The sequence below is a fragment of the Plectrocnemia conspersa genome, unplaced genomic scaffold, assembly GCF_051122295.1.
Source record: "Plectrocnemia conspersa isolate PC_06_02 unplaced genomic scaffold, ASM5112229v1 ptg000008l, whole genome shotgun sequence".
In the NCBI taxonomy this organism is placed as follows: Eukaryota; Metazoa; Arthropoda; class Insecta; order Trichoptera; family Polycentropodidae; genus Plectrocnemia; species Plectrocnemia conspersa.
The window spans coordinates 15,624,869-15,639,691 of record NW_028277172.1 but is presented as its reverse complement, the minus strand read 5'-3'; the positions used below and the strand labels follow the sequence as shown (position 1 = coordinate 15,639,691).

The following is a 14,823-nucleotide window of genomic DNA, read 5'->3' as shown; positions in this document are numbered from 1 at the left end:
CACATTTTGGGTTGTAAAATAAAGATAGGAGTAGGAACTGCTTCGCTTATGGGAGAAAAAGGAATAACTCAATCACGGAATTCAATTAATTAATTTACGTAATTTTAAAAGCACACGTTTATTAGAGCACAAATCTACAATAGTAAGAAATAATCACATGGGCGAGAGGGTGATCGCTGTTCAAATTCTAATTAGTTTTTCGCGACCCTGTTTTGCTTTTTACTAATTTCATTTATTAAAAGGCTTGTTCACACCTGTATGCGGTTCCAAAGCGACATATATAACTTTTTGCATATTTTCTTAGCTCTGGGAAATGTTCACTAAGTAATGAATGCCAGAAATTAATAATGTCAGACGCATTTTGATCCGGGAAAAACTTATCAAATTCAATTTTTAAGAAGGAATTTGATTTTAAATCAATCAATTCCATTTGCATGTTACAAAGCATCTGCATTTTATTTTGTTCACTTACTGAAAATGGCTTTATAAATGAGAGCATACAGTTTTCTTCTTTAGCAAAATCACGAAACCACTTTCAAATGACTCTTGCAAAATCTTGATTTTGTCAATATATTTGGTCAAATTGCTATTACCCGCAGCACGTTCACTCTGCTCTTTTAAGTGTGAAAATTGATTTTAATCCTCATTTTGTAACTGGGAGATAAACATTTTTAATTTGATTTTAAATAAACTAATGCTATTTACTCAGCTAGAAAAGAATGTATTCTTATCTTGTAGTTTTATATTTAGATCATTAAGATGGCTAGTAATGTCAACTAAAAATGCCAAATCAAATAGCCAGTATAATAAAGTTCTTTCATCAGGTAGTTCATTTTCCTTTACCGAAAAATTAGAAACGGCATTTTTAAATTTCCAAAATCTACTCAGAATCGGACCTGTAGAAAGCAAGCACACTTCACATTGAAGGATAAGTTCACCATATTCCCAATCTAGCAATTCACAGTATTCTCTGAATTCTCGTCTGTTTAATCCTCTTGCTCTAATTTTATTCACACATTTCACAACCGGTAACATAACATGTTTTATATTTAAAGTTTTCCCACACAATGCCTCTTGGTGTATAATTCAGTGATATTTTAATACAGGACGTTATAAAAAGTTTTCAAGCAAAGTTGTAAATCCAGAAACTCCATCAGTACAGACACTGATGAGTTTACTATAATCGAATTTTAGATTTTCTATGCATAATTTTACTTTTTCAAATATGTCTGTTCTTCTTGTTTTACCATGCAATGACTTCAGACTAGCAAGTTCTTCAAATATATTAAAATTATCATTAATTCCTCTTATAAAAATGTTTAACTAGGCAACATCACATATGTCCATTGATTCATCCAAAGCTAGCGAAAAGAAAGTACAAGAATGAACAACATCTCCCAATTGCTGATCTACGTCCTTTCTTTCTAAAACTTTGGATAAATATTTGGAGACAAGATTTAACAATTTCTTCTCCTAAAGAAAAAAGGCTTCTTTTTTTTGCCAATGCTAAAGCAATTTTATATGATGCTTCTGTCGTCGCCAAGTCTTCACAACCTACTTTAAGAAATATATTTTGTCTTTTTTCTGATTTTTTCCTTTTTCTTAGTTACATATTCTTTTCGTAACTCAGACTCAAGAACAAGCTTCATTTTTTCTTCTATATTAGTCTGATGCTGTGTTTGATAGTGTCTCTGAAGATCATGCCTTCTATTATATGAAAGAGTACTTTCACAAACAATGCAAAACGGTTTTCCTGATGAATTTGCTATAAATAGCTATTCATTTTCCAACTTTTCATTGAAATCGCGCTTACTATCACTATCTTGGCTTCTTTTCTTCATTTTCTTTTGCATTATAACAGATAACAGGAATTTATAAAAAACATAGAAAAGTATATAACTCTAAAAAGTTGAAAAAGAACAAATAGATCCAATGTACGTACGTCATACTACACAGAATATCAACTATGTGGGATTTTAATTCTATATATTGCTCTGCTTCGACAATTGTTATACATATTTATTCTTGAATCTGTCTTTTAATCACTCAATACAAAAACCACGCTAGTACACCTAACACTCGCAAAAACTCCGCTTCAAACTCCACGCCACGGTGGCTCACTCAGAATTAACTGACAAGCACGTTGTGTGTTGCTAGTGCGCAGTGCTTGCGAACGTTTGAGTGGGAACGCACAATGGCAACACCTATAGCAGCGGTTCTGAACTGGTGCATCGCGAAAAAAAATATGAAAAGCCGAAAAATCCGCATAAAGTTGGACATTACCGAAGGCTGAATGAATTGAATTAAGGGGACTTGAATTAAATATGGAGTCAGTTATGACGCCTATTTCAAAAGCAATGCAATGCGCCACTTGTGATCATCCAATGCGCCACGTTTGGCGCATGCGCCACGGGCTGGCCACCACTGCTCTAGAGCAACTCATATTTCGGCTTTTTATTATTATCCTATAAATCAAAACTTGCTAACTAACTGTGAAATATTATATTGTCAAGCTTAGGTGTTTTAGTGTTACTTTTGCTCCGTTGTTAAACTATTAGATACAATTGAGTAAATTTGGATATATTTTTCGACAAGCTATTGTATAATTAAATACGTAGAATTGATTTAATTTTATTAAAAAGAAAAATGTCCAGCTACTTCTTAATTATTACTGATATCAAAGTCTAAATTAAAAGGTGTTGTGGTATTCCATCTTTTAATAAAAAAAAGTCACGATGCTTTTGACATATAGTCATGTGTAGAATATTTTTTTTTATTGTTTTATGTTTTTTAATATGCAAAAAATATTTTAATTAGTGTTTTTGCACACTGAACTTTAATAATTAATAACACAACTTTCTAAATCGCCCGAGAGAATAGTATAAAACACATAAATTTGAAGCCGTGTCTCCATTTGATAATAAATTATATTTTTTATATATTGTATCTTATACCTATCTCATATTTATTACCATTTTGATCTATCATGAAATGACTGTGATTTTCGCAAAAAAGACTCCAATTTGCGGTCTGCATTTTTGAAATAACCACACCACAAAAAAATCCTTCTCAAAACGAAATTTCACTCGAATCGGTAATTAAAACTAATATCGATATCGGCCATCGAAAAAATCGCTTTTTCGCCAAAAACAGGTTCCATAAAACTAAAAGAGTTCTTCGATGCTATGCTTGATTTATGGGTGCTATTTTTCACGGAAAGCCATTTATGTATTCACGTGTCGTAAATCGAAATGGGATGTATAATATGATACACGTAAAGCGTGTGATTATTTTCACCGAAGGAGAACCAACGTGGAACCAAAGGATTAAAGGCCGAAGATGAAATATGAGCATTGTGGAATGTGAATATTTGGAGGCTATGCGGTGGAACGGAGCCAGGTGAGGAGACTGGAGACTGGGGAGACTCCGCCTGAGGACGCTGAGGAGATTTACGATTAGAGATGTGTTCGGGGGGATAAGGAGTAAGCGCCTCGGTTAATTCGAAGCGACGACTGAGGACGCCCAGTTTCTTGGAGGATGTTCAAAGCATACAGTAGATAGTTAAATTTCTTAAATTTTCGATTATGATCTCTGAATATTTTTTTCATGACTTATGTATAAATGTATCATTCCATATATTTTTTATACAGGATGTACAAAAAACTTTTGGCGAATCTACTACTAGATTTATTCTATAATATATACAGTAATTACACAATCAAAATTAATCCTTATGCAAAACTGCAAACGAGAAATTGCAGTGCATTCAGATACTCGTAGAAGAGTTGACAACAAATATTTTAGATAAATTTGACTTCTTTTACCAATGTATGTATATATTAGGAGTTCGCTATTTTGTTCTGTTATAAGGCTACGCGATCAAGAAGGAAGCAAGAGTATATACATAAATCAAACGCTTATTAAATTAAATCATTTTAACCATAAGTAATGTTATATTTGTCTACTCTTTCTGAAGAACTGTTTTCTATGTAAATAAACATAATATTACATAAATGGCTCTCTGAAACTCGTAACATAATTATATAATAATTACATGAATCGAAACTATTAGTGGAAAATAAAAGTTATAATATTTATATGTTTACCTCTCACATATATAATATAGAAAAATAGACTCGAAAAATTATAATGTTGCTGTCTATATGAATATACTCTGGTTAATTTAAAAATGTATTACTTGTGACGAAAAAATGTTACATGTTTGATGTCAGCTCAGTAAATTGACCACTCACACGTCACGAGTCACTATTCCCCTAATATATCAGTTGAACAACCGAAGTAAAGTATTAAGTAACTGTTTTATAATTTTAACAAATCTTATAGCAACACGACAGACCAGTGGTTTAAGTCAGTGAGTAATATAATACATGAAAAAATTGAGTTCGAATCCCATATAAACCCCAATATTTTTCAATTTCTATCATGTCTAAAATTATATATTTCCGAGCAATCACGACAGATTAGGTTTTTCTAGATTTTCCTAATCTCAGGAATGAACATCGTAAAGAATAAATAAAATTAAGGTCGTGCATGGTGGCATATATTAATTGTAAGTTGTAATAACAGGTCATATCTTATAAAATAGTTAGCATTGATTTAGACTTCAATTTCAGTCTTACTTCTTACATGGTAATCGTTGGTTGTACCTTTTTGTAACATCTGTCATGTTGCAAATAAAGATTTACGATAAAAAAAACATAAGAACTTTTCTAAATGTTCTTTAAAAATATAATAATAAAATTTTAAGTAAAATCAAAGTAATATGATATTTTTGGAATTCGACATACGATTTTTAAACTATTTCCAATTAACATTTCTTAAAAATTGGATAAAGATCAGTTAAAATTTTATTGTTAGATGTGCTTCTTAAACTTGTATGGTGATTTTATAATATATTATACATATTTAGATAGATACATATGAATATCCGATTTTATATATTAGCAATTCAGTATAAGAGCAATTTATTATGGCTATTTTTTAGTAATGGTATTTTTTTATTCACAATGACCGATATTCTCGCTTCCTAAATACATTTTTTTTTATTCTAAATGCATTTAGTAAATTTGTATCGCCCACACTATAAAACGAAGGAAAACGCGTTTCACTAAAATGTTATTTTTATTACAATCATAATGAAATTTAAAGAAAAAAAACACACACATCTAACGAAGAAAACACATTAAGCTTATAAATAAGCAATTATGTTGAACAGAAAACCAATTCTATTGATTTCCATAAATTTAACTTTGACAAAGGAAGCATTCTTGTATATTGATAAATCATTTAATTCTCAGAAAGAATAAATTATAAAATATTATAAATATTTTTCTGGAAAAAGATAAACGATTTTATTTTGTGTCATACCTTATGAAAATTTATAGCTTCAATAAAAGATATTGTAGCAAACGATCTTCCGGCAATGAGATAAGATGGAAGAAAAAAAGAATAAAAATGTCTGCGGTTTCGTTGCAGCATCTCCACGGGGCTACCTGAGAATAACAAAAGAGCTCACACCTTTGGTCCGGTCAGAGGCGAGTAGAAATAAAAAGGATTCTCGAAGGAGACCAGACAATGGAACAAGGAATGCATTATAGTCGGCTGGGAGAAAATCGACTCGGGTGAAGGTTATCATTGGTTGTATCGATAAAATCCTCTTGTGTGCAAACAATTTCATCGAATTAATTATTAAATTACATATACATAAATGGCCCACTGAAATTATAGACAAAGCTATTTAATAATACGATAGCCATAAAAGGATTTTTTTAATTGCTACTTATCATTAAATCTAATTCATAAGAATTTAAGAATCTTGATGCCAATTCCATATATAATTATATGCAAAAGTGTTGGGAACTGCTTCTAAAGGTACATATACAACTCCTGAATATTATGCTACATAGTATGTAAGTATATACAATACAACAATAATTTAAGATATGATCTCCCGACACGCATCGCGCCTAAGTGTCGGGTATGACCTCTCCTCGAATTATCTACATAATTTGGGGTCTAAACCATTTTTGAAGGGAGTCAATCATTTTTTTCAAAAATATCTCGTCAGTTATTGCTTCTTTTTTTATTTTAGTCTCAAGTATATGTATATTGTGAATGAGAAAGGTAGACAGACTATTTATCAAACTTCTGAATTACTACATTGTTTCAATCTAATATCGTAATGTTGAAAGTTGTAAATGTTAATCTTAAATGAAATCATTTTATGGGTGTAGTATTCATGCGAAGGTTTACTGTATTCCAATTAACTCACCTCAAATGGGTGCTGTTGTGTGAACATCATAATGGTTGGTTGAAATGCAACATGGCGCCAAGTGAAATTAGAAAAAACGTCTTGCTTGAATTTTTTTAATAACTGAATGATATTTATATATTTTTTTCTACCTTTGAATAAGTAAGGATACATACTATGTAAGTTCTAATTACAAAAACGGGGAAAAATCATTTTTATTTTTATTATTTCGAATTTTTTATTGTATCAAAAATATTTGCATACAAATTTTCATTTTTACCTTGACTTTTTTTAAATAAAAGGTGTAATAACTAATTATTGTGTATATTTTTAAATACTTATCCATTCAATAGTTTTGACACTATGAATTAAATGAGAAAGTTTAAAGGACTTATAAATTTATGAAGAATCTATTCAAAACATTTTAAATTGACGAGTCTCGATGAAGCTCAGCAATGCCACTAGCATATGTTGCTATTTTTAGTGGTTATGATTTTCAGGTTTCGAACAATGTCTGAAGTATTCTATAAGATTTGGCGATTCTTCACAGCTTCTAAGTTCCAATATTATCGCAGGTTTCTAGGAAGGTATTTGCAAGTTTTATGAGGAACTTTATATACCCGCCTTAAAATAATTGTTATCGCTACGAGCTAGCTGCTACTCGACTAAATATCGATATTTTCAGTGTGGATGGACCATTTAGTACACAAAATAACACTATAATGCATCCCGAACAAAAAAAGTCTCTATTATAAGTAGTATGTTACCAGCCAAACATAACAATGCAACGTTTGTTGCTGCGCAAACGTTCGCTGCTGAGCGATTGACCTTCGCTTAAGCCCAAATATTAAACATTAGTTACCACTTAAATCGCAACACAATACAATTATAAAGATCGCAATATCATTTCATAAACAACTGCCACTTTAAGATACTCAACAACAGGAATTGTCAATCAGCTATAAAACATGAACTGTGTTACATAGTCTTAAATAAATATTTTTACGAAAAGGTTAAATATAAAGAAAAGATTTATATTTAACAGACAAGATTTCTGTATTGATAATTTTGTGTATACTACGTTAGATAGCATGATTCTTCATTAGAAAATTGAAGCTTTGACCTAAATAATAAAAATTAATATGTTTTATTCCTTACTACGTGTAAGCAAACTACATTTGTCAGAATTTATCGAGAATGCTATACTGATCGCCCTTAGAAGAGTGTCATAGGCTCATTAAGCTGTTGTCACTATATATAATTTTAAAATACATTACACAGTATTTTTAATTGTTTTTATAGATTTTTTTACGTAAACGCTTAAACTTCCTAAAAATTTAAATCCTATCCCATCTTTAACTCTGTCACGAATGTCGAGACGAAGGGATTAAATATTTATAAACACCTACATAACACGACCGATGGGTCACAAAAAATGTCACATATTCAACGATTCCGGAGAAATACGATCCGAGATCCAATCCCAATCCTGGCCATCAAAATAAAACTTAATAAACTGTTTCCTACGTTTTGGGCTAAAGGTGCCGGCGTCAAATATTTCATTGCCAGTAACACCTTATAAATTATCATTACCCCCTCAGCCAGTCTTGCTATGAAACGTTTACTCCTAAAAACTGGTTATCAGGTATAAGATAATCATCGAGGCGAGTGTTGAAAAAAGGAGACGAGGAATAAAGAACCAAGTCGAAATTGGGCGTCGGAGCGTGGAGGAGGCAAATAAACGAGGATTCGACGCCTGATCATAAACACGATTTCTTCGACCCGTGTCCAATCCATTTTTCTTTGGACATTTTTTTATGAACGTTATTAAAAAAATATTGTTTCGCGGAATAATTATAATACATATTTCACACCTAATGAACCATTACAGCATTGTATTATTTTATAAAATATCTGATCTGATAATTTATTTCTATTATTCATTTGTCATATTTCATTACATAAGTGCTACTTTTAGTGAAACAAATAAACGCAACCTGTATTTTAATTTTGAAATAATTTAGCCTTTATTGTCTCTAAAAAAATATGGTCACCGTATATATAATGGCAAGGATTAAGACGGCGCAAGCTAATGAAATTTCGCAAGAAGAATGTGTAAAAAGGCCGCGTGTTATATAAAAAACCGCCAAATCAATATAATTGTATATATAAAACCATATGTGAGAGTCGCGTGTCTTATAAACGAGAATCTAAGAACATAATTTCACAGAGTATGTACATACAATGTATGTATATTTATACATTGTACCGAGAGCTGCGTGTTCAACTAATTAATAAAACTCACAGACCTGAAATCCTCTCTCTCAGAACTCACGAAATCCACTTACGGATGAAAATGAACCAATTACAACTATTTCAAAAAATAATTATTTTTTATGTTGTGTCACTATACAGGCCGGTGGTACAGCATGTGTGTCATGTTTCCGCCAATAGTTATTGTCCGATAACACAACTCCTGTGCCACGTTTTCTTCAACAATTATTAGTCTTTGTCACAATTCACTATCATTTATATTTTTATTAGAATGCAGGAATTTTGAAATATTATTTATTAATTCTTAAAACGACTTGCCGGCATCTAGTTAAGTTTAACTCTGGAAGCTAAGAAGACTTCAAATTTATCATACTTACAGCATAAAGGATATTTACAATAAAGTTAACTTGAAATGTTTAATTAGTACTATTAACTCAATCACTTTGACACACATATTAGCTAAATAATACACAAATTTGTTGATTAAGAATTGGCGTCAGAGTTCTTGGCGAATTTTATTTGTTATAAATCATTTGACAAAAGCGCGTGGGTAGTGACGCCATCACTTTAAAAAACTGCTATTTGATAATATATAATTATCATAATCGCAGCACATTAAAAACATGAATATTTCATGTGTTTAGTAATGGGCGCGTATCAATGGCTGACATCGATTCGCTCAAGACCTACAGCGAACTGTCTTCTTCTTTTTTTTATTTCTTAATAAAACACGGCCCTAATCGCAAATGTGCCAACCGGGTCATCCCAGCGGACAGCTCATTTAATTACTCGAATTTATGAAGGTGTGAATTCACATCAGAGCCTCCATTGTCGGCTGCCATCAATGAGACTGACAAACGGGGGAAATATCAAAATAAAAGTTTATAATTTTTATTTTGCGATACAAAATCATATTCGAATAACAAAATAAATAGCTTCTTAATGCATGCAAATTGTTTGCATAGTTTAAAGACATACAAACGCACTTGAACGCAATGTATTCGTGCTTATAAATTATTTATCATTTGATGGGCCAAGCGGTAGAACAGACGATACCAATAATGGAGGGACGAATTTTCTAAAACGAGGTCCCAATTATGTATTTATAATATACATAAATCGTCGGACTACCGTCTTTAGTATTATAATAAAAAAATCATAAAAGAATGGGTAAAATTGATATATGAGATAGTTGACCAAAATTAAGGTGACCACACATCCCAACCTGAGACTGATAATTTAATTTTTTTGGAGATTAGTTTATGTAACCTTTTTTGCTAATTAATTCTATATGTTTTATAATACATATCGATTCAAAATCTCATCGCCTTTTCTCAGTTTTCATATTAAAGATGTAGGTTTTAATGGAGTGTTTGAGGTATTCTACAATAATTTAAACTCGAAGTATCCCTTCCCAGCTTCCAGGTGTATTAATTATTTATATGAGAACATCTCGAGGTAAATATTGGGGTGGTTTTTTTTGAGAGGCCTTAAAATAGTAATATGGAACATTTGCTACTCAAAAGTTAATTAATATATAACACTACTTTGCATAGCTGTTAAGTAATGGGAGGAGAAATTATTTGACGAACGACTTGTAAATGAGTAGACGTTGTATTAGCTCTGACTTACATATACTTAGCATGTGACGCATTTCGTGGTTCACACGATACAACTGTGCTTCTATTGTTCTTACATCGAATGTCAAAATTACATCATACTATCGTTCACCTCACATGATTGATAAAGATATTCAAATATCAAATTAATATGACTCGATTCAAAATTACGTTACAGCTAAATAATTGCGTTTCAATCATAGTAATATTTGCCAATAATATTTTATAGTGCAATATATAATATTAAGAATACATACTACATTATAAATCAGAGTATATAAAATTGCAAACATAGTGCTTCGACAAAATAACTGAAAATTATTAAAGATAATGGGACAGGTAGGTGTGCACATGCGCATTAACGTTTCAATAAATGAATTTTATTTGCATTTTCACGAGCCACCGTTTGCGATTCAACGGCGTGGCGTCCGTTTAAATAGCGCGTTAGCGAAAACAAATTTGTAGTATTCCAGACGTATTCAACGAGCTCCACATGTCGATTTGCGTAATGATTTCATTTATAAAATTTAAGGTCGCGCATGCGCAGATGATCGAGTGCAATTGAAATTGACAGGTGACCGGATTTTAGCCATCGCGCGACATTATCTTTCAAAATTAATACGCGTTTACTTTTTGTGAATTCTAGCGCCCTGGCATCGGAAAAAAACACTATACTATGCGTTCGTTCGATTCGTTAAGGCTGTCACAGGTGGTGCCATAAAGTCCGGCCGCGTCGAAACCGTCCGAAAAAGGAACGAGACCTGAGGGAACGTTTTTGAGAGGCTGCGCAGGCGCTGACAACCTTTTATAAAATACAATAAAATATTATACAAAAACAAATGGTATGACGATTTTCACTTTTGTTAATTAAGATACCGATCGTTTTTATTATCGATTTAAGCGATATAATTTGCGCGGTCATCGGTTGCCGATCGCTGATATGTGAGCGTTCACTTGTATATTCAACGGATAATATAATTGAATCGACATTATCCAGTTAAGGTTACGAACCACGGATCTATCCCGTGACAAGTGATCGCATACAGAGGCGCCGTCTGAGATGTGCTGGCACCAGGAGGGCGCATCCAAACAGGGTCAACCACAGCTTCCAAAAGCGAAGCGCAACATCTCCGATTTATTTTTTTACCTTTCGCTAGGCGGTCATGTTTGAAGAGTGTATGTAATATATTTTTAATGAGCGACTGACATATTTGGCCATAAGGTGACAATAATTGGCATAAAACTATGAATTAGCGTACTTCGATTTAAAAAATACATAAAAATAGCTAAGGAAAGCTTCGAAAGTGCTTCCAACGAGGACTTTTTTAATATTGTGTTTGTGCACAATTAAACAATATACAATTTAATTAATCTTATAATTGTTTCATTAATGGATATATTATAAAAATATTGTTAGCAATTAATCAAAAATTACAAATAATCAATATAAAGCTACAACGAATAAAGATATTTAGAAGAACGTCATTGTTATATACCTATGAAACTATATGTATATCTTATTGTGCGTTACATGCTTTTACAGCAAGATAGAAAAATAAAATGTTAATCTCCTACATCTATTCACTTGCAGGTTAAAATGTCCGGTGATTTGTTAATTACTATAAAATACATTTTTAATTTCACACAATAATTTTTATGAGAAATAAAAAATACTTTCAATTATGATATATAAAATACTCATTGCAAAATAATGTTGAAAAATGTCATTAAAACAAAAAACCTTTTAACGAAAGTATCCAAATCCGAAGCAAATTTGTAATCCCTTGATTTCAGAATTAAAATTTAAATCCAGTCCCAGGATTGGATGACCTAATCACGGTATATTTTTAATTTAAGAACCCTTGATGACTATTCCTCGATAATTTGTTGCTAAGTCGCATAGAAAAACTAAATTTGAAGGATTTTTAAATTGTATAAAAAAAACAAGAGATCAGTTTTTGAAATAAGCCAGGGACTTTTTCAGTACTCCCTGAGATCTTATTATTTTTTTAATCGAATGAAAGTATTTAATTTATTATATATGTTGTATAGACAACATGTATAACATTTTAGTTATGCATGTGTATATAGCTATTTTAAATAAACATTAATTTTCATGTTATGATACATATTGCGGGCTTTATTGATACATAAAAAATAATTATATTTCATAAATAAGTACCAAATCTATCGGCAGGGAGATATTATCAATATCGAAAAGGTGCACAATGATAGTTTTAACAAAGTCTCCTTTGAAGGAAAGCAATGGGTCATTTTTCAAAAATATGATGGCACAATACATGTTACCAGTTCTTTGTACCATACGGTTCTTCAGGGTACTACTGATTTTGATCTTCAACTGAATCGCAGTAATAATTATTTATGACATGTCAATAAAGTTTGTCGATAAATCTAGAAGCTGGAGGGTTACGAGATTCTAATTAGAAAATCTCAAACCACGATAAACTTTGGATATGGAAGCTAAGAAGAATCCCCGAGTTTTAAAGCAATGGTGAGAATTTTTTTATAAATTTAATTTCACACGGTTTCTTACTATTTTCGATTTTTAGTCGTTTCTGGGCAATTGAATTCAATTCTCTCTGTTTTTTGAATCATGTGTGTAATGCCTGTTTTTTGCCAAGCAAAAACGCAAAATTATATCTTCCCCTTTGTATTAAATGAGTCATTAATAATAATTTAAATATAGAAGAAAGATAAAATAATAAACAAGATATATTCATTTTTAATCCGATTAACATTTAAATAAGTATTTGTCATTTAGATTTAAGCGCATTAACGTCATAATTATTTTTAAGCCTTTCATTTTTAGGAAAAAAATGGAGAGATTAAATTAGTTTGTGTTCATCGTACAGCTTGTATATGTATAGATTTCTTTCAGATTTATCAATTCTAAATCTATAAACGTGACTAAAACCATGATTCGTAAGATATTGTATTGTGCAATGAATCTCGGACGCCAACGGATAAAAAAGCGAATTGGACAAACCCACGGGGAGCCATAAACGCGAGCAACAAAAAAGTAGACGCCATTTCTTATTTAAATTCGAGTTGACTCGAGATGATGGGCATCTAAACGGGATTCCAAATGGCGTAACCCTCGTCAGGAATCGTCGGTTTTTGGGGTTCGCCGCGTTTGGCGCCGCAACACTGGTGAACTACTTTTTTTTTTGAGGTCCGAGATCTGTGTCTCCAAAGGGACTGTAGATCGTAGCGAGAATCCAAAGCGCTCATTAAAATGTGCCGAGAATTTCTATACCGGTGCTTGTAGAAATTTAATTTAATATAACCTTCAGTGTTTTTCAACGTGGTCTTTAGTTTTACGTAATCTGGTAAAATTGGGAGAGAGTATTAATGGAAACTTTGTAAATACATATGTAAATTGTATAAATATTTGTCTACTTATCCCAAAAATATTTATTCTACCTTATTTACCTCAAGTCAATGACAAAGTAGATAACTTGAGAAGGTAAACTTTCAAAGTCACATTTAGGATAATATCTATATCAATATATAAACAACTTTATCTGAGGAATTTGGTGAATAATTTAAGATAAACGTAATAATATATTAAATATAAAACAGCAAAATCGACAGGTGCACGTTATAAAAATGTCTTTGTCGCAGACTCCGGTTATGGTCCAAGTCTTTGCATAGAAGGAAAGATTGTGATCTCACAATGACACGTACAGATCTCGGCGGTAATTTCGATCAATGGAACTGGTTATCGATCAAGCGGAGAAAAAACCGTTACGGACTGCACACCGGAGCTGTTTGATACGAGAAATTTTACGATTTACATCGAAACATTACTGCGCCATATAATAAAAAAAATATTTTTTACAAAAAAGGAGAGGAATAAAAATTAGCTATGTCGTGTTCCCGAAGATGATCCTTAATGGTGATCGACTGCTGCATAACTACATGTGTGCTATATTTATAGATTTAAACCTAAGAGAAAAATAATCAAAACATATTTATCGCATTAATTAATATTATTCAATGTTTTATTATAAACTTAATCTTTACAAAAATAAACTGTTTAAGCAATAACGCTTTTAAACGTGTGTAATCCTCATTCTGTCTATAGTCCACGTAATGCTTTGTCTTAAATACATTTTTTGATCATATGATAATCTTCTAATTATTGGCAGGAAATCTTTAAAGACTTGAAAATCAACGTCGTCGTCAAATTCACATTCATTCATATTGCATTGTATGTGTACGGATTTCATTCGGAGTGATTTTTTAGGTTCTAGTTTTATTTTTTTAGCCACTACTCCTTCAGTACTGCTCGAAGTATCAGTGCGCGGTATGAAGAGTTTATTTTTAACAATTTCACTTTTCGTATAGGGTCGTAAGAAGGACAATATATGAGCCAAATAAAATCCTTGTTTGTCTTTGATAGTTGCTGTTCTTACGCGAAGGTGATTCGGTGCCCTCATATAAGCAGCGCGAAGGTTTTTCCATAATTTTTGGCAATTTTCCTCTGAAATAGAAAAAAAATTACTATTAAAAGAACAATTTCAATTATTTTCCTTGGTGATTTTAATGTGAATTTTAAATAAGTTGACTACCCCCATTATACTTTTACTAACAACAATACCTGTATCAAACATTTCTCTAGAAATCTGTCCCCAT

The 14,823-nt window shown here is 31.6% G+C and overlaps 1 long non-coding RNA gene across 3 annotated transcripts; it reads left to right on the top strand.

Annotated features, from left to right (window-relative positions):
- Positions 1 to 10,625: 10,625 nt before the first annotated feature.
- Positions 10,626 to 11,998, top strand: LOC148233119 (uncharacterized). Of its 3 annotated transcripts, none has more exons than XR_015810362.1 (3): positions 10,626 to 10,738; positions 10,811 to 11,006; positions 11,162 to 11,998. It is a non-coding gene; the product is annotated as an uncharacterized LOC148233119 (long non-coding RNA). The 3 variants fall into 3 exon arrangements; XR_015810363.1 differs by having other exon boundaries at positions 10,637 to 10,738; positions 11,167 to 11,998; XR_015810361.1 differs by having other exon boundaries at positions 10,811 to 11,998.
- Positions 11,999 to 14,823: the final 2,825 nt, after the last annotated feature.